This window comes from Bufo gargarizans, chromosome 6 (genome assembly GCF_014858855.1).
Source record: "Bufo gargarizans isolate SCDJY-AF-19 chromosome 6, ASM1485885v1, whole genome shotgun sequence".
Taxonomy (NCBI): domain Eukaryota; kingdom Metazoa; phylum Chordata; class Amphibia; order Anura; family Bufonidae; genus Bufo; species Bufo gargarizans.
The window spans coordinates 247,070,608-247,096,464 of NC_058085.1; positions in this window are offsets into that span (position 1 = coordinate 247,070,608).

Here is a 25,857-nt window from a genome sequence, read left to right on the forward strand (position 1 = left end):
CCAATCAACAGGTAAGGGTGCGTTTTTGTGTGTGTCAAACAAAGGTGTCAGTTAATGGAAAGATTTGTTTAAGAAAAAAATGGAGCTTATGTGCAAAATGGAATACTGTCCAGGGTCTATTAGCAGGCCCAGAACACAAAAGCCTTCTTATCTGTTTCTGACGGTATGGTCATATAAACTCCAAGAGTACCGATCTATACCCTCTGTCGCAACTTTGGGTTAAGAAGCGGCCACCGACGGAGCTATGCCTTTTCTTGTTTTTACTTTTTGGCCACTGCAATGTAGGTGCAGATCAGTTTATCATCTGCAACTCACCACCTATCATGAGATACCATACCTTTTATGGATTTTTGTAGCTGGCAGAATGAGAATGTGCCTGTTATCCAATCAAAGTTCTGTGCTATTATGGAATGTACTTAGCACCTCTGCAATTGCTCTACCTGCTCCAGGAATCCAAAAGCAGGTTCCAACCCTGAATTTCATTGTAGCTATAAGCAATTGTTTTCAGAGACTAGAATTCGTCCATGCTGACTACTGTGGCTGCAATCCTAACCCTTCACAGCATTTCTTATCCATTGTACTGCAAGCTCTGTTTAACTGCAAAACAAAATGGCTGCCTCCAGAAAATCAATATGGCAGCCTCCATAAAAATTTCAATAGATGGAACACTGAGCGTGTCACAACGGAACCCTTCAGCATCCATGGATGATGACATCACAATGGACCCTTGCTGTTTTCCTTCCTGGCAGCAGCCATGTTTCTTCATTCTTCAGTCAGGTGTGAATCCATGCACATCAACAGGTATTGGTGCCAATCAACAGGTAAGGGTGCGTTTTTGTGTGTGTCAAACAAAGGTGTCAGTTAATGGAAAGATTTGTTTAATGAAAAAATGGAGCTTGTGTGCAAAATGGAATACTGTCCAGGGTCTATTAGCAGGCCCAGAACACAAAAGCCTTCTTATCTGTTTCTGACGGTATGGTCATATAAACTCCAAGAGTACCGATCTATATCCTCTGTCGCAACTTTGGGTTAAGAAGCGGCCACCGACGGAGCTATGCCTTTTCTTGTTTTTACTTTTTGGCCACTGCAATGTAGGTGCAGATCAGTTTATCATCTGCAACTCACCACCTATCATGAGATACCATACCTTTTATGGATTTTTGTAGCTGGCAGAATGAGAATGTGCCTGTTATCCAATCAAAGTTCTGTGCTATTATGGAATGTACTTAGCACCTCTGCAAATGCTCTACCTGCTCCAGGAATCCAAAAGCAGGTTCCTACTCAGAATTTCATTGTAGCTATAAGCAATTGTTTTCAGAGACTAGAATTCGTCCATGCTGACTACTGTGGCTGCAATCCTAACCCTTCACAGCATTTCTTATCCATTGTACTGCAAGCTCTGTTTAACTGCAAAACAAAATGGCTGCCTCCAGAAAATCAATATGGCAGCCTCCATAAAAATTTCAATAGATGGAACACTGAGCGTGTCACAACGGAACCCTTCAGCATCCATGGATGATGACATCACAATGGACCCTTGCTGTTTTCCTTCCTGGCAGCAGCCATGTTTCTTCATTCTTCAGTCAGGTGTGGATCCATGCACATCAACAGGTATGGGTGCCAATCAACAGGTAAGGGTGCGTTTTTTTGTGTGTCAAACAAAGGTGTCAGTTAATGGAAAGATTTGTTTAATCAAAAATGGAGCTTGTGTGCAAAATGGAATACTGTCCAGGGTCTATTAGCAGGCCCAGAACACAAAAGCCTTCTTATCTGTTTCTGACGGCATGGTCATATAAACTCCAAGAGTACCGATCTATATCCTCTGTCGCAACTTTGGGTTAAGAAGCGGCCACCGACGGAGCTATGCCTTTTCTTGTTTTTACTTTTTGGCCACTGCAATGTAGGTGCAGATCAGTTTATCATCTGCAATTCACCAGCTATCATGAGATACCATACCTTTTATGGATTTTTGTAGCTGGCAGAATGAGAATGTGCCTGTTATCCAATCAAAGTTCTGTGCTATTATGGAATGTACTTAGCACCTCTGCAATTGCTCTACCTGCTTCAGGAATCCAAAAGCAGGTTCCAACCCAGAATTTCATTGTAGCTATTAGCAATTGTTTTCAGAGACTAGAATTCGTCCATGCTGACTACTGTGGCTGCAATCCTAACCCTTCACAGCATTTCTTATCCATTGTACTGCAAGCTCTGTTTAACTGCAACGGCAGCAGCCATGTTTCTTCATTCTTCAGTCAGGTGTGGATCCATGTACATCAACAGGTATGGGTGCCAATCAACAGGTAAGGATGCGTTTTTGTGTGTGTCAAACAAAGGTGTCAGTTAATGGAAAGATTTGTTTTAGGATAAAATGGAGCTTCTGTGCAAAATGCAATACTGTCCAGCGTCTATTAGCAGGCCCAGAACACAAAAGCCTTCTTATCTGTTTCTGACGGTATGGTCAGATAAACTCCAAGAGTACCGATCTATACCCTCTGTCGCAACTTTGGGTTAAGAAGCGGCCACCGACGGAGCTATGCCTTTTCTTGTTTTTACTTTTTGGCCACTGCAATGTAGGTGCAGATCAGTTTATCATCTGCAACTCACCACCTATCATGAGATACCATACCTTTTATGGATTTTTGTAGCTGGCAGAATGAGAATGTGCCTGTTATCCAATCAAAGTTCTGTGCTATTATGGAATGTACTTAGCACCTCTGCAATAGCTCTACCTGCTCCAGGAATCCAAAAGCAGGTTCCAACCCAGAATTTCATTGTAGCTATAAGCAATTGTTTTCAGAGACTAGAATTCGTCCATGCTGACTACTGTGGCTGCAATCCTAACCCTTCACAGCATTTCTTATCCATTGTACTGCAAGCTCTGTTTAACTGCAACGGCAGCAGCCATGTTTCTTCATTCTTCAGTCAGGTGTGGATCCATGTACATCAACAGGTATGGGTGCCAATCAACAGGTAAGGATGCGTTTTTGTGTGTGTCAAACAAAGGTGTCAGTTAATGGAAAGATTTGTTTGAGGATAAAATGGAGCTTCTGTGCAAAATGGAATACTGTCCAGCGTCTATTAGCAGGCCCAGAACACAAAAGCCTTCTTATCTGTTTCTGACGGTATGGTCATATAAACTCCAAGAGTACCGATCTATACCCTCTGTCGCAACTTTGGGTTAAGAAGCGGCCACCGACGGAGCTATGCCTTTTCTTGTTTTTACTTTTTGGCCACTGCAATGTAGGTGCAGATCAGTTTGTCATCTGCAACTCACCACCTATCATGAGATGCCATACCTTTTATGGATTTTTGTAGATGGCAGAATGAGAATGTGCCTGTTATCCAATCAAAGTTCTGTGCTATTATGGAATGTACTTAGCACCTCTGCATTTGCTCTACCTGCTCCAGGAATCCAAAAGAAGGTTCCAACCAGGAATTTCATTGTAGCTATAAGCAATTGTTTTCAGAGACTAGAATTCGTCCATGCTGACTACTGTGGCTGCAATCCTAACCCTTCACAGCATTTCTTATCCATTGTACTGCAAGCTCTGTTTAACTGCAAAACAAAATGGCTGCCTCCAGAAAATCAATATGGCAGCCTCCATAAAAATTTCAAAAGATGGAACACTGAGCATGTCACAACGGAACCCTTCAGCATCCATGGATGATGACATCACAATGGACCCTTACTGTTTTCCTTCCTGGCAGCAGCCATGTTTCTTCATTCTTCAGTCAGGTGTGGATCCATGCACATCAACAGGTATGGGTGCCAATCAACAGGTAAGGGTGCGTTTTTGTGTGTGTCAAACAAAGGTGTCAGTTAATGGAAAGATTTGTTTAAGGAAAAAATGGAGCTTGTGTGCAAAATGGAATACTGTCCAGGGTCTATTAGCAGGCCCAGAACACAAAAGCCTTCTTATCTGTTTCTGACGGTATGGTCATATAAACTCCAAGAGTACCGATCTATACCCTCTGTCGCAACTTTGGGTTAAGAAGCGGCCACTGACGGAGCTATGCCTTTTCTTGTTTTTTCTTTTTGGCCACTGCAATGTAGGTGCAGATCAGTTTGTCATCTGCAACTCACCACCTATCATGAGATGTCATACCTTTTATGGATTTTTGTAGCTGTCAGAATGAGAATATGCCTGTTATCCAATCAAAGTTCTGTGCTATTATGGAATGTACTTAGCACCTCTGCAATTGCTCTACCTGCTCCAGGAATCCAAAAGCAGGTTCCAACCCAGAATTTCATTGTAGCTTAAAGCAATTGTTTTCAGAGACTAGAATTCGTCCATGCTGACTACTGTGGCTGCAATCCTAACCCTTCACAGCATTTCTTATCCATTGTACTGCAAGCTCTGTTTAACTGCAACGGCAGCAGCCATGTTTCTTCATTTTTCAGTCAGGTGTGGATCCATGTACATCAACAGGTATGGGTGCCAATTAACAGGTAAGGATGCGTTTTTGTGTGTGTCAAACAAAGGTGTCAGTTAATGGAAAGATTTGTTTCAGGATAAAATGGAGCTTCTGTGCAAAATGCAATACTGTCCAGCGTCTATTAGCAGGCCCAGAACACAAAAGCCTTCTTATCTGTTTCTGACGGTATGGTCAGATAAACTCCAAGAGTACCGATCTATACCCTCTGTCGCAACTTTGGGTTAAGAAGCGGCCACCGACGGAGCTATGCCTTTTCTTGTTTTTACTTTTTGGCCACTGCAATGTAGGTGCAGATCAGTTTATCATCTGCAACTCACCACCTATCATGAGATACCATACCTTTTATGGATTTTTGTAGCTGGCAGAATGAGAATGTGCCTGTTATCCAATCAAAGTTCTGTGCTATTATGGAATGTACTTAGCACCTCTGCAATAGCTCTACCTGGTCCAGGAATCCAAAAGCAGGTTCCAACCCAGAATTTCATTGTAGCTATAAGCAATTGTTTTCAGAGACTAGAATTTGTCCATGCTGACTACTGTGGCTGCAATCCTAACCCTTCACAGCATTTCTTATCCATTGTACTGCAAGCCCTGTTTAACTGCAACGGCAGCAGCCATGTTTCTTCATTCTTCAGTCAGGTGTGGATCCATGTACATCAACAGGTATGGGTGCCAATCAACAGGTAAGGATGCGTTTTTGTGTGTGTCAAACAAAGGTGTCAGTTAATGGAAAGATTTGTTTGAGGATAAAATGGAGCTTCTGTGCAAAATGGAATACTGTCCAGCGTCTATTAGCAGGCCCAGAACACAAAAGCCTTCTTATCTGTTTCTGACGGTATGGTCATATAAACTCCAAGAGTACCGATCTATACCCTCTGTCGCAACTTTGGGTTAAGAAGCGGTCAACGACGGAGCTATGCCTTTTCTTGTTTTTACTTTTTGGCCACTGCAATGTAGGTGCAGATCAGTTTATCATCTGCAACTCACCACCTATCATGAGATACCATACCTTTTATGGATTTTTGTAGCTGGCAGAATGAGAATGTGCCTGTTATCCAATCAAAGTTCTGTGCTATTATGGAATGTACTTAGCACCTCTGCAATTGCTCTACCTGCTCCAGGAATCCAAAAGCAGGTTCCAACCCAGAATTTCATTGTATCTTAAAGCAATTGTTTTCAGAGACTAGAATTCGTCCATGCTGACTACTGTGGCTGCAATCCTAACCCTTTACAGCATTTCTTATCCATTGTACTGCAAGCTCTGTTTAACTGCAACGGCAGCAGCCATGTTTCTTCATTCTTCAGTCAGGTGTGGATCCATGTACATCAACAGGTATGGGTGCCAATCAACAGGTAAGGATGCGTTTTTGTGTGTGTCAAACAAAGGTGTCAGTTAATGGAAAGATTTGTTTGAGGATAAAATGGAGCTTCTGTGCAAAATGGAATACTGTCCAGCGTCTATTAGCAGGCCCAAAACACAAAAGCCTTCTCATCTGTTTCTGACGGTATGGTCATATAAACTCCAAGAGTACCGATCTATACCCTCTGTCGCAACTTTGGGTTAAGAAGCGGCCACCGACGGAGCTATGCCTTTTCTTGTTTTTACTTTTTGGCCACTGCAATGTAGGTGCAGATCAGTTTGTCATCTGCAACTCACCACCTATCATGAGATGCCATACCTTTTATGGATTTTTGTAGATGGCAGAATGAGAATGTGCCTGTTATCCAATCAAAGTTCTGTGCTATTATGGAATGTACTTAGCACCTCTGCAATTGCTCTACCTGCTCCAGGAATCCAAAAGCAGGTTCCAACCCAGAATTTCATTGTATCTTAAAGCAATTGTTTTCAGAGACTAGAATTCGTCCATGCTGACTACTGTGGCTGCAATCCTAACCCTTTACAGCATTTCTTATCCATTGTACTGCAAGCTCTGTTTAACTGCAACGGCAGCAGCCATGTTTCTTCATTCTTCAGTCAGGTGTGGATCCATGTACATCAACAGGTATGGGTGCCAATTAACAGGTAAGGATGCGTTTTTGTGTGTGTCAAACAAAGGTGTCAGTTAATGGAAAGATTTGTTTGAGGATAAAATGGAGCTTCTGTGCAAAATGGAATACTGTCCAGCGTCTATTAGCAGGCCCAGAACACAAAAGCCTTCTTATCTTTTTCTGACGGTATGGTCATATAAACTCCAAGAGTACCGATCTATACCCTCTGTTGCAACTTTGGGTTAAGAAGCGGCCACCGACGGAGCTATGCCTTTTCTTGTTTTTACTTTTTGGCCACTGCAATGTAGGTGCAGATCAGTTTATCATCTGCAACTCACCACCTATCAGGAGATACCATACCTTTTATGGATTTTTGCTAGCTGGCAGAATGAGAATGTGCCTGTTATCCAATCAAAGTTCTGTGCTATTATGGAATGTACTTAGAACCTCTGCAATTGCTCTACCTGCTCCAGGAATTCAAAAGCAGGTTCCTACTCAGAATTTCATTGTAGCTATAAGCAATTGTTTTCAGAGACTAGAATTCGTCCATGCTGACTACGGTGGCTACAATCCTAACCCTTCACAGCATTTCTTATCCATTGTACTGCAAGCTCTGTTTAACTGCAAAACAAAATGGCTGCCTCCAGAAAATCAATATGGCAGCCTCCATAAAAATTTCAATAGATGGAACACTGAGCGTGTCACAACGGAACCTTTCAGCATCCATGGATGATGACATCACAATGGACCCTTGCTGTTTTCCTTCCTGGCAGCAGCCATGTTTCTTCATTCTTCAGTCAGGTGTGGATCCATGCACATCAACAGGTATGGGTGCCAATCAACAGGTAAGGGTGCGTTTTTGTGTGTGTCAAACAAAGGTGTCAGTTAATGGAAAGATTTGTTTAATGAAAAAATGGAGCTTGTGTGCAAAATGGAATACTGTCCAGGGTCTATTAGCAGGCCCAGAACACAAAAGCCTTCTTATCTGTTTCTGACGGTATGGTCATATAAACTCCAAGAGTACCGATCTATATCCTCTGTCGCAACTTTGGTTTAAGAAGCTGCCACCGACGGAGCTATGCCTTTTCTTGTTTTTACTTTTTGGCCACTGCAATGTAGGTGCAGATCAGTTTGTCATCTGCAACTCACCACCTATCATGAGATGCCATACCTTTTATGGATTTTTGTAGCTGGCAGAATGAGAATGTGCCTGTTATCCAATCAAAGTTCTGCGCTATTATGGAATGTACTTAGCACCTCTGAAATAGCTCTACCTGCTCCAGGAATCCAAAAGCAGGTTCCAACCCAGAATTTCATTGTAGCTTAAAGCAATTGTTTTCAGAGACTAGAATTCGTCCATGCTGACTACTGTGGCTGCAATCCTAACCCTTCACAGCATTTCTTATCCATTGTACTGCAAGCTCTGTTTAACTGCAACGGCAGCAGCCATGTTTCTTCATTTTTCAGTCAGGTGTGGATCCATGTACATCAACAGGTATGGGTGCCAATTAACAGGTAAGGATGCGTTTTTGTGTGTGTCAAACAAAGGTGTCAGTTAATGGAAAGATTTGTTTCAGGATAAAATGGAGCTTCTGTGCAAAATGCAATACTGTCCAGCGTCTATTAGCAGGCCCAGAACACAAAAGCCTTCTTATCTGTTTCTGACGGTATGGTCAGATAAACTCCAAGAGTACCGATCTATACCCTCTGTCGCAACTTTGGGTTAAGAAGCGGCCACCGACGGAGCTATGCCTTTTCTTGTTTTTACTTTTTGTCCACTGCAATGTAGGTGCAGATCAGTTTATCATCTGCAACTCACCACCTATCATGAGATACCATACCTTTTATGGATTTTTGTAGCTGGCAGAATGAGAATGTGCCTGTTATCCAATCAAAGTTCTGTGCTATTATGGAATGTACTTAGCACCTCTGCAATAGCTCTACCTGGTCCAGGAATCCAAAAGCAGGTTCCAACCCAGAATTTCATTGTAGCTATAAGCAATTGTTTTCAGAGACTAGAATTTGTCCATGCTGACTACTGTGGCTGCAATCCTAACCCTTCACAGCATTTCTTATCCATTGTACTGCAAGCCCTGTTTAACTGCAACGGCAGCAGCCATGTTTCTTCATTCTTCAGTCAGGTGTGGATCCATGTACATCAACAGGTATGGGTGCCAATCAACAGGTAAGGATGCGTTTTTGTGTGTGTCAAACAAAGGTGTCAGTTAATGGAAAGATTTGTTTGAGGATAAAATGGAGCTTCTGTGCAAAATGGAATACTGTCCAGCGTCTATTAGCAGGCCCAGAACACAAAAGCCTTCTTATCTGTTTCTGACGGTATGGTCATATAAACTCCAAGAGTACCGATCTATACCCTCTGTCGCAACTTTGGGTTAAGAAGCGGCCACCGACGGAGCTATGCCTTTTCTTGTTTTTACTTTTTGGCCACTGCAATGTAGGTGCAGATCAGTTTGTCATCTGCAACTCACCACCTATCATGAGATGCCATACCTTTTATGGATTTTTGTAGATGGCAGAATGAGAATGTGCCTGTTATCCAATCAAAGTTCTGTGCTATTATGGAATGTACTTAGCACCTCTGCATTTGCTCTACCTGCTCCAGGAATCCAAAAGAAGGTTCCAACCAGGAATTTCATTGTAGCTATAAGCAATTGTTTTCAGAGACTAGAATTCGTCCATGCTGACTACTGTGGCTGCAATCCTAACCCTTCACAGCATTTCTTATCCATTGTACTGCAAGCTCTGTTTAACTGCAAAACAAAATGGCTGCCTCCAGAAAATCAATATGGCAGCCTCCATAAAAATTTCAAAAAGATGGAACACTGAGCATGTCACAACGGAACCCTTCAGCATCCATGGATGATGACATCACAATGGACCCTTACTGTTTTCCTTCCTGGCAGCAGCCATGTTTCTTCATTCTTCAGTCAGGTGTGGATCCATGCACATCAACAGGTATGGGTGCCAATCAACAGGTAAGGGTGCGTTTTTGTGTGTGTCAAACAAAGGTGTCAGTTAATGGAAAGATTTGTTTAAGGAAAAAATGGAGCTTGTGTGCAAAATGGAATACTGTCCAGGGTCTATTAGCAGGCCCAGAACACAAAAGCCTTCTTATCTGTTTCTGACGGTATGGTCATATAAACTCCAAGAGTACCGATCTATACCCTCTGTCGCAACTTTGGGTTAAGAAGCGGCCACTGACGGAGCTATGCCTTTTCTTGTTTTTTCTTTTTGGCCACTGCAATGTAGGTGCAGATCAGTTTGTCATCTGCAACTCACCACCTATCATGAGATGTCATACCTTTTATGGATTTTTGTAGCTGTCAGAATGAGAATATGCCTGTTATCCAATCAAAGTTCTGTGCTATTATGGAATGTACTTAGCACCTCTGCAATTGCTCTACCTGCTCCAGGAATCCAAAAGCAGGTTCCAACCCAGAATTTCATTGTAGCTTAAAGCAATTGTTTTCAGAGACTAGAATTCGTCCATGCTGACTACTGTGGCTGCAATCCTAACCCTTCACAGCATTTCTTATCCATTGTACTGCAAGCTCTGTTTAACTGCAACGGCAGCAGCCATGTTTCTTCATTTTTCAGTCAGGTGTGGATCCATGTACATCAACAGGTATGGGTGCCAATTAACAGGTAAGGATGCGTTTTTGTGTGTGTCAAACAAAGGTGTCAGTTAATGGAAAGATTTGTTTCAGGATAAAATGGAGCTTCTGTGCAAAATGCAATACTGTCCAGCGTCTATTAGCAGGCCCAGAACACAAAAGCCTTCTTATCTGTTTCTGACGGTATGGTCAGATAAACTCCAAGAGTACCGATCTATACCCTCTGTCGCAACTTTGGGTTAAGAAGCGGCCACCGACGGAGCTATGCCTTTTCTTGTTTTTACTTTTTGGCCACTGCAATGTAGGTGCAGATCAGTTTATCATCTGCAACTCACCACCTATCATGAGATACCATACCTTTTATGGATTTTTGTAGCTGGCAGAATGAGAATGTGCCTGTTATCCAATCAAAGTTCTGTGCTATTATGGAATGTACTTAGCACCTCTGCAATAGCTCTACCTGGTCCAGGAATCCAAAAGCAGGTTCCAACCCAGAATTTCATTGTAGCTATAAGCAATTGTTTTCAGAGACTAGAATTTGTCCATGCTGACTACTGTGGCTGCAATCCTAACCCTTCACAGCATTTCTTATCCATTGTACTGCAAGCCCTGTTTAACTGCAACGGCAGCAGCCATGTTTCTTCATTCTTCAGTCAGGTGTGGATCCATGTACATCAACAGGTATGGGTGCCAATCAACAGGTAAGGATGCGTTTTTGTGTGTGTCAAACAAAGGTGTCAGTTAATGGAAAGATTTGTTTGAGGATAAAATGGAGCTTCTGTGCAAAATGGAATACTGTCCAGCGTCTATTAGCAGGCCCAGAACACAAAAGCCTTCTTATCTGTTTCTGACGGTATGGTCATATAAACTCCAAGAGTACCGATCTATACCCTCTGTCGCAACTTTGGGTTAAGAAGCGGCCACCGACGGAGCTATGCCTTTTCTTGTTTTTACTTTTTGGCCACTGCAATGTAGGTGCAGATCAGTTTGTCATCTGCAACTCACCACCTATCATGAGATGCCATACCTTTTATGGATTTTTGTAGATGGCAGAATGAGAATGTGCCTGTTATCCAATCAAAGTTCTGTGCTATTATGGAATGTACTTAGCACCTCTGCATTTGCTCTACCTGCTCCAGGAATCCAAAAGAAGGTTCCAACCAGGAATTTCATTGTAGCTATAAGCAATTGTTTTCAGAGACTAGAATTCGTCCATGCTGACTACTGTGGCTGCAATCCTAACCCTTCACAGCATTTCTTATCCATTGTACTGCAAGCTCTGTTTAACTGCAAAACAAAATGGCTGCCTCCAGAAAATCAATATGGCAGCCTCCATAAAAATTTCAAAAAGATGGAACACTGAGCATGTCACAACGGAACCCTTCAGCATCCATGGATGATGACATCACAATGGACCCTTACTGTTTTCCTTCCTGGCAGCAGCCATGTTTCTTCATTCTTCAGTCAGGTGTGGATCCATGCACATCAACAGGTATGGGTGCCAATCAACAGGTAAGGGTGCGTTTTTGTGTGTGTCAAACAAAGGTGTCAGTTAATGGAAAGATTTGTTTAAGGAAAAAATGGAGCTTGTGTGCAAAATGGAATACTGTCCAGGGTCTTTTAGCAGGCCCAGAACACAAAAGCCTTCTTATCTGTTTCTGACGGTATGGTCATATAAACTCCAAGAGTACCGATCTATACCCTCTGTCGCAACTTTGGGTTAAGAAGCGGTCAACGACGGAGCTATGCCTTTTCTTGTTTTTTCTTTTTGGCCACTGCAATGTAGGTGCAGATCAGTTTGTCATCTGCAACTCACCACCTATCATGAGATGACATACCTTTTATGGATTTTTGTAGCTGTCAGAATGAGAATATGCCTGTTATCCAATCAAAGTTCTGTGCTATTATGGAATGTACTTAGCACCTCTGCAATTGCTCTACCTGCTCCAGGAATCCAAAAGCAGGTTCCAACCCAGAATTTCATTGTATCTTAAAGCAATTGTTTTCAGAGACTAGAATTCGTCCATGCTGACTACTGTGGCTGCAATCCTAACCCTTTACAGCATTTCTTATCCATTGTACTGCAAGCTCTGTTTAACTGCAACGGCAGCAGCCATGTTTCTTCATTCTTCAGTCAGGTGTGGATCCATGTACATCAACAGGTATGGGTGCCAATTAACAGGTAAGGATGCGTTTTTGTGTGTGTCAAACAAAGGTGTCAGTTAATGGAAAGATTTGTTTGAGGATAAAATGGAGCTTCTGTGCAAAATGGAATACTGTCCAGCGTCTATTAGCAGGCCCAGAACACAAAAGCCTTCTTATCTTTTTCTGACGGTATGGTCATATAAACTCCAAGAGTACCGATCTATACCCTCTGTTGCAACTTTGGGTTAAGAAGCGGCCACCGACGGAGCTATGCCTTTTCTTGTTTTTACTTTTTGGCCACTGCAATGTAGGTGCAGATCAGTTTATCATCTGCAACTCACCACCTATCAGGAGATACCATACCTTTTATGGATTTTTGCAGCTGGCAGAATGAGAATGTGCCTGTTATCCAATCAAAGTTCTGTGCTATTATGGAATGTACTTAGAACCTCTGCAATTGCTCTACCTGCTCCAGGAATTCAAAAGCAGGTTCCTACTCAGAATTTCATTGTAGCTATAAGCAATTGTTTTCAGAGACTAGAATTCGTCCATGCTGACTACGGTGGCTACAATCCTAACCCTTCACAGCATTTCTTATCCATTGTACTGCAAGCTCTGTTTAACTGCAAAACAAAATGGCTGCCTCCAGAAAATCAATATGGCAGCCTCCATAAAAATTTCAATAGATGGAACACTGAGCGTGTCACAACGGAACCTTTCAGCATCCATGGATGATGACATCACAATGGACCCTTGCTGTTTTCCTTCCTGGCAGCAGCCATGTTTCTTCATTCTTCAGTCAGGTGTGGATCCATGCACATCAACAGGTATGGGTGCCAATCAACAGGTAAGGGTGCGTTTTTGTGTGTGTCAAACAAAGGTGTCAGTTAATGGAAAGATTTGTTTAATGAAAAAATGGAGCTTGTGTGCAAAATGGAATACTGTCCAGGGTCTATTAGCAGGCCCAGAACACAAAAGCCTTCTTATCTGTTTCTGACGGTATGGTCATATAAACTCCAAGAGTACCGATCTATATCCTCTGTCGCAACTTTGGTTTAAGAAGCTGCCACCGACGGAGCTATGCCTTTTCTTGTTTTTACTTTTTGGCCACTGCAATGTAGGTGCAGATCAGTTTGTCATCTGCAACTCACCACCTATCATGAGATGCCATACCTTTTATGGATTTTTGTAGCTGGCAGAATGAGAATGTGCCTGTTATCCAATCAAAGTTCTGCGCTATTATGGAATGTACTTAGCACCTCTGAAATAGCTCTACCTGCTCCAGGAATCCAAAAGCAGGTTCCAACCCAGAATTTCATTGTAGCTTAAAGCAATTGTTTTCAGAGACTAGAATTCGTCCATGCTGACTACTGTGGCTGCAATCCTAACCCTTCACAGCATTTCTTATCCATTGTACTGCAAGCTCTGTTTAACTGCAACGGCAGCAGCCATGTTTCTTCATTTTTCAGTCAGGTGTGGATCCATGTACATCAACAGGTATGGGTGCCAATTAACAGGTAAGGATGCGTTTTTGTGTGTGTCAAACAAAGGTGTCAGTTAATGGAAAGATTTGTTTCAGGATAAAATGGAGCTTCTGTGCAAAATGCAATACTGTCCAGCGTCTATTAGCAGGCCCAGAACACAAAAGCCTTCTTATCTGTTTCTGACGGTATGGTCAGATAAACTCCAAGAGTACCGATCTATACCCTCCGTCGCAACTTTGGGTTAAGAAGCGGCCACCGACGGAGCTATGCCTTTTCTTGTTTTTACTTTTTGTCCACTGCAATGTAGGTGCAGATCAGTTTATCATCTGCAACTCACCACCTATCATGAGATACCATACCTTTTATGGATTTTTGTAGCTGGCAGAATGAGAATGTGCCTGTTATCCAATCAAAGTTCTGTGCTATTATGGAATGTACTTAGCACCTCTGCAATAGCTCTACCTGGTCCAGGAATCCAAAAGCAGGTTCCAACCCAGAATTTCATTGTAGCTATAAGCAATTGTTTTCAGAGACTAGAATTTGTCCATGCTGACTACTGTGGCTGCAATCCTAACCCTTCACAGCATTTCTTATCCATTGTACTGCAAGCCCTGTTTAACTGCAACGGCAGCAGCCATGTTTCTTCATTCTTCAGTCAGGTGTGGATCCATGTACATCAACAGGTATGGGTGCCAATCAACAGGTAAGGATGCGTTTTTGTGTGTGTCAAACAAAGGTGTCAGTTAATGGAAAGATTTGTTTGAGGATAAAATGGAGCTTCTGTGCAAAATGGAATACTGTCCAGCGTCTATTAGCAGGCCCAGAACACAAAAGCCTTCTTATCTGTTTCTGACGGTATGGTCATATAAACTCCAAGAGTACCGATCTATACCCTCTGTCGCAACTTTGGGTTAAGAAGCGGCCACCGACGGAGCTATGCCTTTTCTTGTTTTTACTTTTTGGCCACTGCAATGTAGGTGCAGATCAGTTTGTCATCTGCAACTCACCACCTATCATGAGATGCCATACCTTTTATGGATTTTTGTAGATGGCAGAATGAGAATGTGCCTGTTATCCAATCAAAGTTCTGTGCTATTATGGAATGTACTTAGCACCTCTGCATTTGCTCTACCTGCTCCAGGAATCCAAAAGAAGGTTCCAACCAGGAATTTCATTGTAGCTATAAGCAATTGTTTTCAGAGACTAGAATTCGTCCATGCTGACTACTGTGGCTGCAATCCTAACCCTTCACAGCATTTCTTATCCATTGTACTGCAAGCTCTGTTTAACTGCAAAACAAAATGGCTGCCTCCAGAAAATCAATATGGCAGCCTCCATAAAAATTTCAAAAAGATGGAACACTGAGCATGTCACAACGGAACCCTTCAGCATCCATGGATGATGACATCACAATGGACCCTTACTGTTTTCCTTCCTGGCAGCAGCCATGTTTCTTCATTCTTCAGTCAGGTGTGGATCCATGCACATCAACAGGTATGGGTGCCAATCAACAGGTAAGGGTGCGTTTTTGTGTGTGTCAAACAAAGGTGTCAGTTAATGGAAAGATTTGTTTAAGGAAAAAATGGAGCTTGTGTGCAAAATGGAATACTGTCCAGGGTCTTTTAGCAGGCCCAGAACACAAAAGCCTTCTTATCTGTTTCTGACGGTATGGTCATATAAACTCCAAGAGTACCGATCTATACCCTCTGTCGCAACTTTGGGTTAAGAAGCGGTCAACGACGGAGCTATGCCTTTTCTTGTTTTTTCTTTTTGGCCACTGCAATGTAGGTGCAGATCAGTTTGTCATCTGCAACTCACCACCTATCATGAGATGACATACCTTTTATGGATTTTTGTAGCTGTCAGAATGAGAATATGCCTGTTATCCAATCAAAGTTCTGTGCTATTATGGAATGTACTTAGCACCTCTGCAATTGCTCTACCTGCTCCAGGAATCCAAAAGCAGGTTCCAACCCAGAATTTCATTGTATCTTAAAGCAATTGTTTTCAGAGACTAGAATTCGTCCATGCTGACTACTGTGGCTGCAATCCTAACCCTTTACAGCATTTCTTATCCATTGTACTGCAAGCTCTGTTTAACTGCAACGGCAGCAGCCATGTTTCTTCATTCTTCAGTCAGGTGTGGATCCATGTACATCAACAGGTATGGGTGCCAATTAACAGATAAGGATGCGTTTTTGTGTGTGTCAAACAAAGGTGTCAGTTAATGGAAAGATTTGTTTGAGGATAAAATGGAGCTTCTGTGCAAAATGGAATACTGTCCAGCGTCTATTAGCAGGCCCAGAACACAAAAGCCTTCTTATCTTTTTCTGACGGTATGGTCATATAAACTCCAAGAGTACCGATCTATACCCTCTGTTGCAACTTTGGGTTAAGAAGCGGCCACCGACGGAGCTATGCCTTTTCTTGTTTTTACTTTTTGGCCACTGCAATGTAGGTGCAGATCAGTTTATCATCTGCAACTCACCACCTATCAGGAGATACCATACCTTTTATGGATTTTTGCAGCTGGCAGAATGAGAATGTGCCTGTTATCCAATCAAAGTTCTGTGCTATTATGGAATGTACTTAGAACCTCTGCAATTGCTCTACCTGCTCCAGGAATTCAAAAGCAGGTTCCTACTCAGAATTTCATTGTAGCTATAAGCAATTGTTTTCAGAGACTAGAATTCGTCCATGCTGACTACGGTGGCTACAATCCTAACCCTTCACAGCATTTCTTATCTATTGTACTGCAAGCTCTATTTAACTGCAAAACAAAATGGCTGCCTCCAGAAAATCAATATGGCAGCCTCCATAAAAATTTCAATAGATGGAACACTTAGCGTGTCACAACGGAACCTTTCAGCATCCATGGATGATGACATCACAATGGACCCTTGCTGTTTTCCTTCCTGGCAGCAGCCATGTTTCTTCATTCTTCAGTCAGGTGTGGATCCATGCACATCAACAGGTATGGGTGCCAATCAACAGGTAAGGGTGCGTTTTTGTGTGTGTCAAACAAAGGTGTCAGTTAATGGAAAGATTTGTTTAATGAAAAAATGGAGCTTGTGTGCAAAATGGAATACTGTCCAGGGTCTATTAGCAGGCCCAGAACACAAAAGCCTTCTTATCTGTTTCTGACGGTATGGTCATATAAACTCCAAGAGTACCGATCTATATCCTCTGTCGCAACTTTGGTTTAAGAAGCTGCCACCGACGGAGCTATGCCTTTTCTTGTTTTTACTTTTTGGCCACTGCAATGTAGGTGCAGATCAGTTTGTCATCTGCAACTCACCACCTATCATGAGATGCCATACCTTTTATGGATTTTTGTAGCTGGCAGAATGAGAATGTGCCTGTTATCCAATCAAAGTTCTGCGCTATTATGGAATGTACTTAGCACCTCTGCAATAGCTCTACCTGCTCCAGGAATCCAAAAGCAGGTTCCAACCCAGAATTTCATTGTAGCTTAAAGCAATTGTTTTCAGAGACTAGAATTCGTCCATGCTGACTACTGTGGCTGCAATCCTAACCCTTCACAGCATTTCTTATCCATTGTACTGCAAGCTCTGTTTAACTGCAACGGCAGCAGCCATGTTTCTTCATTTTTCAGTCAGGTGTGGATCCATGTACATCAACAGGTATGGGTGCCAATTAACAGGTAAGGATGCGTTTTTGTGTGTGTCAAACAAAGGTGTCAGTTAATGGAAAGATTTGTTTCAGGATAAAATGGAGCTTCTGTGCAAAATGCAATACTGTCCAGCGTCTATTAGCAGGCCCAGAACACAAAAGCCTTCTTATCTGTTTCTGACGGTATGGTCATATAAACTCCAAGAGTACCGATCTATACCCTCTGTCGCAACTTTGGGTTAAGAAGCGGCCACCGACGGAGCTATGCCTTTTCTTGTTTTTACTTTTTGTCCACTGCAATGTAGGTGCAGATCAGTTTATCATCTGCAACTCACCACCTATCATGAGATACCATACCTTTTATGGATTTTTGTAGCTGGCAGAATGAGAATGTGCCTGTTATCCAATCAAAGTTCTGTGCTATTATGGAATGTACTTAGCACCTCTGCAATAGCTCTACCTGGTCCAGGAATCCAAAAGCAGGTTCCAACCCAGAATTTCATTGTAGCTATAAGCAATTGTTTTCAGAGACTAGAATTTGTCCATTCTGACTACTGTGGCTGCAATCCTAACCCTTCACAGCATTTCTTATCCATTGTACTGCAAGCCCTGTTTAACTGCAACGGCAGCAGCCATGTTTCTTCATTCTTCAGTCAGGTGTGGATCCATGTACATCAACAGGTATGGGTGCCAATCAACAGGTAAGGATGCGTTTTTGTGTGTGTCAAACAAAGGTGTCAGTTAATGGAAAGATTTGTTTGAGGATAAAATGGAGCTTCTGTGCAAAATGGAATACTGTCCAGCGTCTATTAGCAGGCCCAGAACACAAAAGCCTTCTTATCTGTTTCTGACGGTATGGTCATATAAACTCCAAGAGTACCGATCTATACCCTCTGTCGCAACTTTGGGTTAAGAAGCGGCCACCGACGGAGCTATGCCTTTTCTTGTTTTTACTTTTTGGCCACTGCAATGTAGGTGCAGATCAGTTTGTCATCTGCAACTCACCACCTATCATGAGATGCCATACCTTTTATGGATTTTTGTAGATGGCAGAATGAGAATGTGCCTGTTATCCAATCAAAGTTCTGTGCTATTATGGAATGTACTTAGCACCTCTGCATTTGCTCTACCTGCTCCAGGAATCCAAAAGAAGGTTCCAACCAGGAATTTCATTGTAGCTATAAGCAATTGTTTTCAGAGACTAGAATTCGTCCATGCTGACTACTGTGGCTGCAATCCTAACCCTTCACAGCATTTCTTATCCATTGTACTGCAAGCTCTGTTTAACTGCAAAACAAAATGGCTGCCTCCAGAAAATCAATATGGCAGCCTCCATAAAAATTTCAAAAAGATGGAACACTGAGCATGTCACAACGGAACCCTTCAGCATCCATGGATGATGACATCACAATGGACCCTTACTGTTTTCCTTCCTGGCAGCAGCCATGTTTCTTCATTCTTCAGTCAGGTGTGGATCCATGCACATCAACAGGTATGGGTGCCAATCAACAGGTAAGGGTGCGTTTTTGTGTGTGTCAAACAAAGGTGTCAGTTAATGGAAAGATTTGTTTAAGGAAAAAATGGAGCTTGTGTGCAAAATGGAATACTGTCCAGGGTCTTTTAGCAGGCCCAGAACACAAAAGCCTTCTTATCTGTTTCTGACGGTATGGTCATATAAACTCCAAGAGTACCGATCTATATCCTCTGTCGCAACTTTGGTTTAAGAAGCTGCCACCGACGGAGCTATGCCTTTTCTTGTTTTTACTTTTTGGCCACTGCAATGTAGGTGCAGATCAGTTTGTCATCTGCAACTCACCACCTATCATGAGATGCCATACCTTTTATGGATTTTTGTAGATGGCAGAATGAGAATGTGCCTGTTATCCAATCAAAGTTCTGTGCTATTATGGAATGTACTTAGAACCTCTGCAATTGCTCTACCTGCTCCAGGAATTCAAAAGCAGGTTCCTACTCAGAATTTCATTGTAGCTATAAGCAATTGTTTTCAGAGACTAGAATTCGTCCATGCTGACTACTGTGGCTGCAATCCTAACCCTTTACAGCATTTCTTATCCATTGTACTGCAAGCTCTGTTTAACTGCAACGGCAGCAGCCATGTTTCTTCATTCTTCAGTCAGGTGTGGATCCATGTACATCAACAGGTATGGGTGCCAATTAACAGGTAAGGATGCGTTTTTGTGTGTGTCAAACAAAGGTGTCAGTTAATGGAAAGATTTGTTTGAGGATAAAATGGAGCTTCTGTGCAAAATGGAATACTGTCCAGCGTCTATTAGCAGGCCCAGAACACAAAAGCCTTCTTATCTTTTTCTGACGGTATGGTCATATAAACTCCAAGAGTACCGATCTATACCCTCTGTTGCAACTTTGGGTTAAGAAGCGGCCACCAACGGAGCTATGCCTTTTCTTGTTTTTACTTTTTGGCCACTGCAATGTAGGTGCAGATCAGTTTATCATCTGCAACTCACCACCTATCAGGAGATACCATACCTTTTATGGATTTTTGCAGCTGGCAGAATGAGAATGTGCCTGTTATCCAATCAAAGTTCTGTGCTATTATGGAATGTACTTAGAACCTCTGCAATTGCTCTACCTGCTCCAGGAATTCAAAAGCAGGTTCCTACTCAGAATTTCATTGTAGCTATAAGCAATTGTTTTCAGAGACTAGAATTCGTCCATGCTGACTACGGTGGCTACAATCCTAACCCTTCACAGCATTTCTTATCCATTGTACTGCAAGCTCTGTTTAACTGCAAAACAAAATGGCTGCCTCCAGAAAATCAATATGGCAGCCTCCATAAAAATTTCAATAGATGGAACACTGAGCGTGTCACAACGGAACCTTTCAGCATCCATGGATGATGACATCACAATGGACCCTTGCTGTTTTCCTTCCTGGCAGCAGCCATGTTTCTTCATTCTTCAGTCAGGTGTGGATCCATGCACATCAACAGGTATGGGTGCCAATCAACAGGTAAGGGTGCGTTTTTGTGTGTGTCAAACAAAGGTGTCAGTTAATGGAAAGATTTGTTTAATGAAAAAATGGAGCTTGTGTGCAAAATGGAATACTGTCCAGGGTCTATTAGCAGGCCCAGAACACAAAAGCCTTCTTATCTGTTTCTGACGGTATGGTCATATAAACTCCAAGAGTACCGATCTATATCCTCTGTCGCAACTTTGGTTTAAGAAGCTGCCACCGACGGAGCTATGCCTTTTCTTGTTTTTACTTTTTGGCCACTGCAATGTAGGTGCAGATCAGTTTGTCATCTGCAACTCACCACCTATCATGAGATGCCATACCTATTATGGATTTTTGTAGCTGGCAGAATGAGAATGTGCCTGTTATCCAATCAAAGTTCTGCGCTATTATGGAATGTACTTAGCACCTCTGCAATTGCTCTACCTGCTCCAGGAATCCAAAAGCAGGTTCCAACCCAGAATTTCATTGTAGCTATAAGCAATTGTTTTCAGAGACTAGAATTCGTCCATGCTGACTACTGTGGCTGCAATCCTAACCCTTCACAGCATTTCTTATCCATTGTACTGCAAGCTCTGTTTAACTGCAACGGCAGCAGCCATGTTTCTTCATTCTTCAGTCAGGTGTGGATCCATGCACATCAACAGGTATGGGTGCCAATCAACAGGTAAGGGTGCGTTTTTGTGTGTGTCAAACAAAGGTGTCAGTTAATGGAAAGATTTGTTTAATGAAAAAATGGAGCTTGTGTGCAAAATGGAATACTGTCCAGGGTCTATTAGCAGGCCCAGAACACAAAAGCCTTCTTATCTGTTTCTGACGGTATGGTCATATAAACTCCAAGAGTACCGATCTATATCCTCTGTCGCAACTTTGGTTTAAGAAGCGGCCACCGACGGAGCTATGCCTTTTCTTGTTTTTACTTTTTGGCCACTGCAATGTAGGTGCAGATCAGTTTGTCATCTGCAACTCACCACCTATCATGAGATGCCATACCTTTTATGGATTTTTGTAGATGGCAGAATGAGAATGTGCCTGTTATCCAATCAAAGTTCTGCGCTATTATGGAATGTACTTAGCACCTCTGCAATTGCTCTACCTGCTCCAGGAATCCAAAAGCAGGTTCCAACCCAGAATTTCATTGTAGCTATAAGCAATTGTTTTCAGAGACTAGAATTCGTCCATACTGACTACTGTGGCTGCAATCCTAACCCTTCACAGCATTTCTTATCCATTGTACTGCAAGCTCTGTTTATCTGCAAAACAAAATGGCTGCCTCCAGAATATCAATATGGCAGCCTCCATGAAAATTTCAATAGATGGAACACTGAGCGTGTCACAACGGAACCCTTCAGCATCCATGGATGATGACATCACAATGGACCCTTGCTGTTTTCGTTCCTGGCAGCAGCCATGTTTCTTCATTCTTCAGTCAGGTGTGGATCCATGCACATCAACAGGTATGGGTGCCAATCAACAGGTAAGGATGCGTTTTTGTGTGTGTCAAACAAAGGTGTCAGTTAATGGAAAGATTTGTTTGAGGATAAAATGGAGCTTCTGTGCAAAATGGAATACTGTCCAGCGTCTATTAGCAGGCCCAGAACACAAAAGCCTTCTTATCTGTTTCTGACGGTATGGTCATATAAACTCCAAGAGTACCGATCTATACCCTCTGTCTCAACTTTGGGTTAAGAAGCGGCCACCGACGGAGCTATGCCTTTTCTTGTTTTTACTTTTTGTCCACTGCAATGTAGGTGCAGATCAGTTTGTCATCTGCAACTCACCACCTATCATGAGATGACATACCTTTTATGGATTTTTGTAGATGGCAGAATGAGAATGTGCCTGTTATCCAATCAAAGTTCTGTGCTATTATGGAATGTACTTAGCACCTCTGCAATTGCTCTACCTGCTCCAGGAATCCAAAAGAAGGTTCCAACCAGGAATTTCATTGTAGCTATAAGCAATTGTTTTCAGAGACTAGAATTCGTCCATGCTGACTACTGTGGCTGCAATCCTAACCCTTCACAGCATTTCTTATCCATTGTACTGCAAGCTCTGTTTAACTGCAACGGCAGCAGCCATGTTTCTTCATTCTTCAGTCAGGTGTGGATCCATGTACATCAACAGGTATGGGTGCCAATTAACAGGTAAGGATGCGTTTTTGTGTGTGTCAAACAAAGGTGTCAGTAAATGGAAAGATTTGTTTTAGGATAAAATGGAGCTTCTGTGCAAAATGCAATACTGTCCAGCGTCTATTAGCAGGCCCAGAACACAAAAGCCTTCTTATCTGTTTCTGACGGTATGGTCAGATAAACTCCAAGAGTACAGATCTATACTCTCTGTCGCAACTTTGGGTTAAGAAGCGGCCACCGACGGAGCTATGCCTTTTCTTGTTTTTACTTTTTGTCCACTGCAATGTAGGTGCAGATCAGTTTATCATCTGCAACTCACCACCTATCATGAGATACCATACCTTTTATGGATTTTTGTAGCTGGCAGAATGAGAATGTGCCTGTTATCCAATCAAAGTTCTGCGCTATTATGGAATGTACTTAGCACCTCTGCAATTGCTCTACCTGCTCCAGGAATCCAAAAGCAGGTTCCAACCCAGAATTTCATTGTAGCTATAAGCAATTGTTTTCAGAGACTAGAATTCGTCCATGCTGACTACTGTGGCTGCAATCCTAACCCTTCACAGCATTTCTTATCCATTGTACTGCAAGCTCTGTTTAACTGCAAAACAAAATGGCTGCCTCCAGAATATCAATATGGCAGCCTCCATGAAAATTTCAATAGATGGAACACTGAGCGTGTCACAACGGAACCCTTTAGCATCCATGGATGATGACATCACAATGGACCCTTGCTGTTTTCATTCCTGGCAGCAGCCATGTTTCTTCATTCTTCAGTCAGGTGTGGATCCATGCACATCAACAGGTATGGGTGCCAATCAACAGGTAAGGGTGCGTTTTTGTGTGTGTCAAACAAAGGTGTCAGTTAATGGAAAGATTTGTTTAAGGAAAAAATGGAGCTTGTGTGCAAAATGGAATAATGTCCAGGGTCTATTAGCAGGCCCAGAACACAAAAGCCTTCTTATCTGTTTCTGACGGTTGGTCATATAAACTCCAAGAGTACCGATCTATACCCTCTGTCGCAACTTTGGGTTAAGAAGCGGCCACCGACGGAGCTATGCCTTTTCTTGTTTTTACTTTTTGGCCTCTGCAATGTAGGTGCAGATCAGTTTATCATCTGCAACTCACCACCTATCATGAGATACCATACCTTTTATGGATTTTTATAGCTGGCAGAATGAGAATGTGCCTGTTATCCAATCAAAGTTCTGTGCTATTATGGAATGTACTTAGCACATCTGCAATTGCTCTACCTGCTCCAGGAATCCAAAAGCAGGTTCCAACCCAGAATGTCATTGTAGCTATAAGCAATTGTTTTCAGAGACTAGAATTCGTCAATGCTGACTACTGTGGCTGCAATCCTAACCCTTCACAGCATTTCTTATCCATTGTACTGCAAGCTCTGTTTAACTGCAAAACAAAATGGCTGCCTCCAGAAAATCAATATGGCAGCCTCCATAAAAATTTCAATAAGATGGAACACTGAGCATGTCACAACGGAACCCTTCAGCATCCATGGATGATGACATCACAATGGACCCTTACTGTTTTCCTTCCTGGCAGCAGCCATGTTTCTTCATTCTTCAGTCAGGTGTGGATCCATGCACATCAACAGGTATGGGTGCCAATCAACAGGTAAGGGTGCGTTTTTGTGTGTGTCAAACAAAGGTGTCAGTTAATGGAAAGATTTGTTTAAGGAAAAAATGGAGCTTGTGTGCAAAATGTAATACTGTCCAGGGTCTATTAGCAGGCCCAGAACACAAAAGCCTTCTTATCTGTTTCTGACGGTATGGTCATATAAACTCCAAGAGTACCGATCTATACCCTCTGTCGCAACTTTGGGTTAAGAAGCGGTCACCGACGGAGCTATGCCTTTTCTTGTTTTTTCTTTTTGGCCACTGCAATGTAGGTGCAGATCAGTTTGTCATCTGCAACTCACCACCTATCATGAGATGACATACCTTTTATGGATTTTTGTAGCTGGCAGAATGAGAATATGCCTGTTATCCAATCAAAGTTCTCTGCTATTATGGAATGTACTTAGCACCTCTGCAATTGCTCTACCTGCTCCAGGAATCCAAAAGCAGGTTCCAACCCAGAATTTCATTGTAGCTTAAAGCAATTGTTTTCAGAGACTAGAATTCGTCCATGCTGACTACTGTGGCTGCAATCCTAACCCTTCACAGCATTTCTTATCCATTGTACTGCAAGCTCTGTTTAACTGCAAAACAAAATGGCTGCCTCCAGAAAATCAATATGGCAGCCTCCATAAAAATTTCAATAGATGGAACACTGAGCGTGTCACAACGGAACCCTTCAGCATCCATGGATGATGACATCACAATGGACCCTTGCTGTTTTCCTTCCTGGCAGCAGCCATGTTTCTTCATTCTTCAGTCATACGGCATACATATTAGGACATCGTCAGACATCATCCACAACTCCATCCTCCGTCAGGCAAAACTCCATCAGACATCAGAAAAAACTCCGTCCTCCGTCACCCAAAACTCCATCAGACCTCAGACATCACACAAAACTCCGTCCTCCGTCACCCAAAACTCCATCAGACTTCAAACATCAGACAAAACTCCGTCCTCCGTCACCCAAAACTCCATCAGACCTCAGACATCAGACAAAACTCCGTCCTCCGTCACCCAAAACTCCATCAGACCTCAGACATAACTCTGTCCTCCGTCAGGCAAAACTCCATCAGACCTCAGACATCAGACAAAACTCCGTCACCCAAAACTTCATCAGACCTCAAACATCAGACAAAACTCCGTCCTCTGTCACCCAAAACTCCATCAGACCTCAGATATCAGACAAAACTCCGTCCTCCGTCACCCAAAACTCCATCAGACCTCAGACATCAGACAAAACTCCGTCCTCCGTCACCCAAAACTCCATCAGACCTCAGACCTCAGACATCAGACAAAACTCTGTCCTCCGTCAGGCAAAACTCCATCAGACCTCAGACATCAGCTAAAACTCTGTCCTTCCTCAGACATCAGCCAAAACTCCGTCCTCCCTAACTCAAAATACGCCCTACTACACACACTCTTCACCTGACGGAGCTGCTAGCTGCTGGAGAGGCAAAGGACCTGTGATGACGTCATGACCATGTGACGAGTCACGTGTGTGGGAGGGGTCAGATGTGCACAGCAGCTGGTAGAGTGTACAGAACTGTAGCCATCAAATAGAGCTCTGTACTAGAGATGTGTGTGTAACCTGCATGTAGCAGAGCTGTGTACTGTGTTACAGAGATGTATGTGTAACCTGCATGTAGCAGAGCTGTGTACTGTGTTACAGAGATGTATGTGTAACCTGCAGGTAGCAGATCTGTATGTGTAACCTGCAGGTAGCAGAGCTGTGTACTGTGTAGCAGATCTGTATGTGTAACCTGCAGG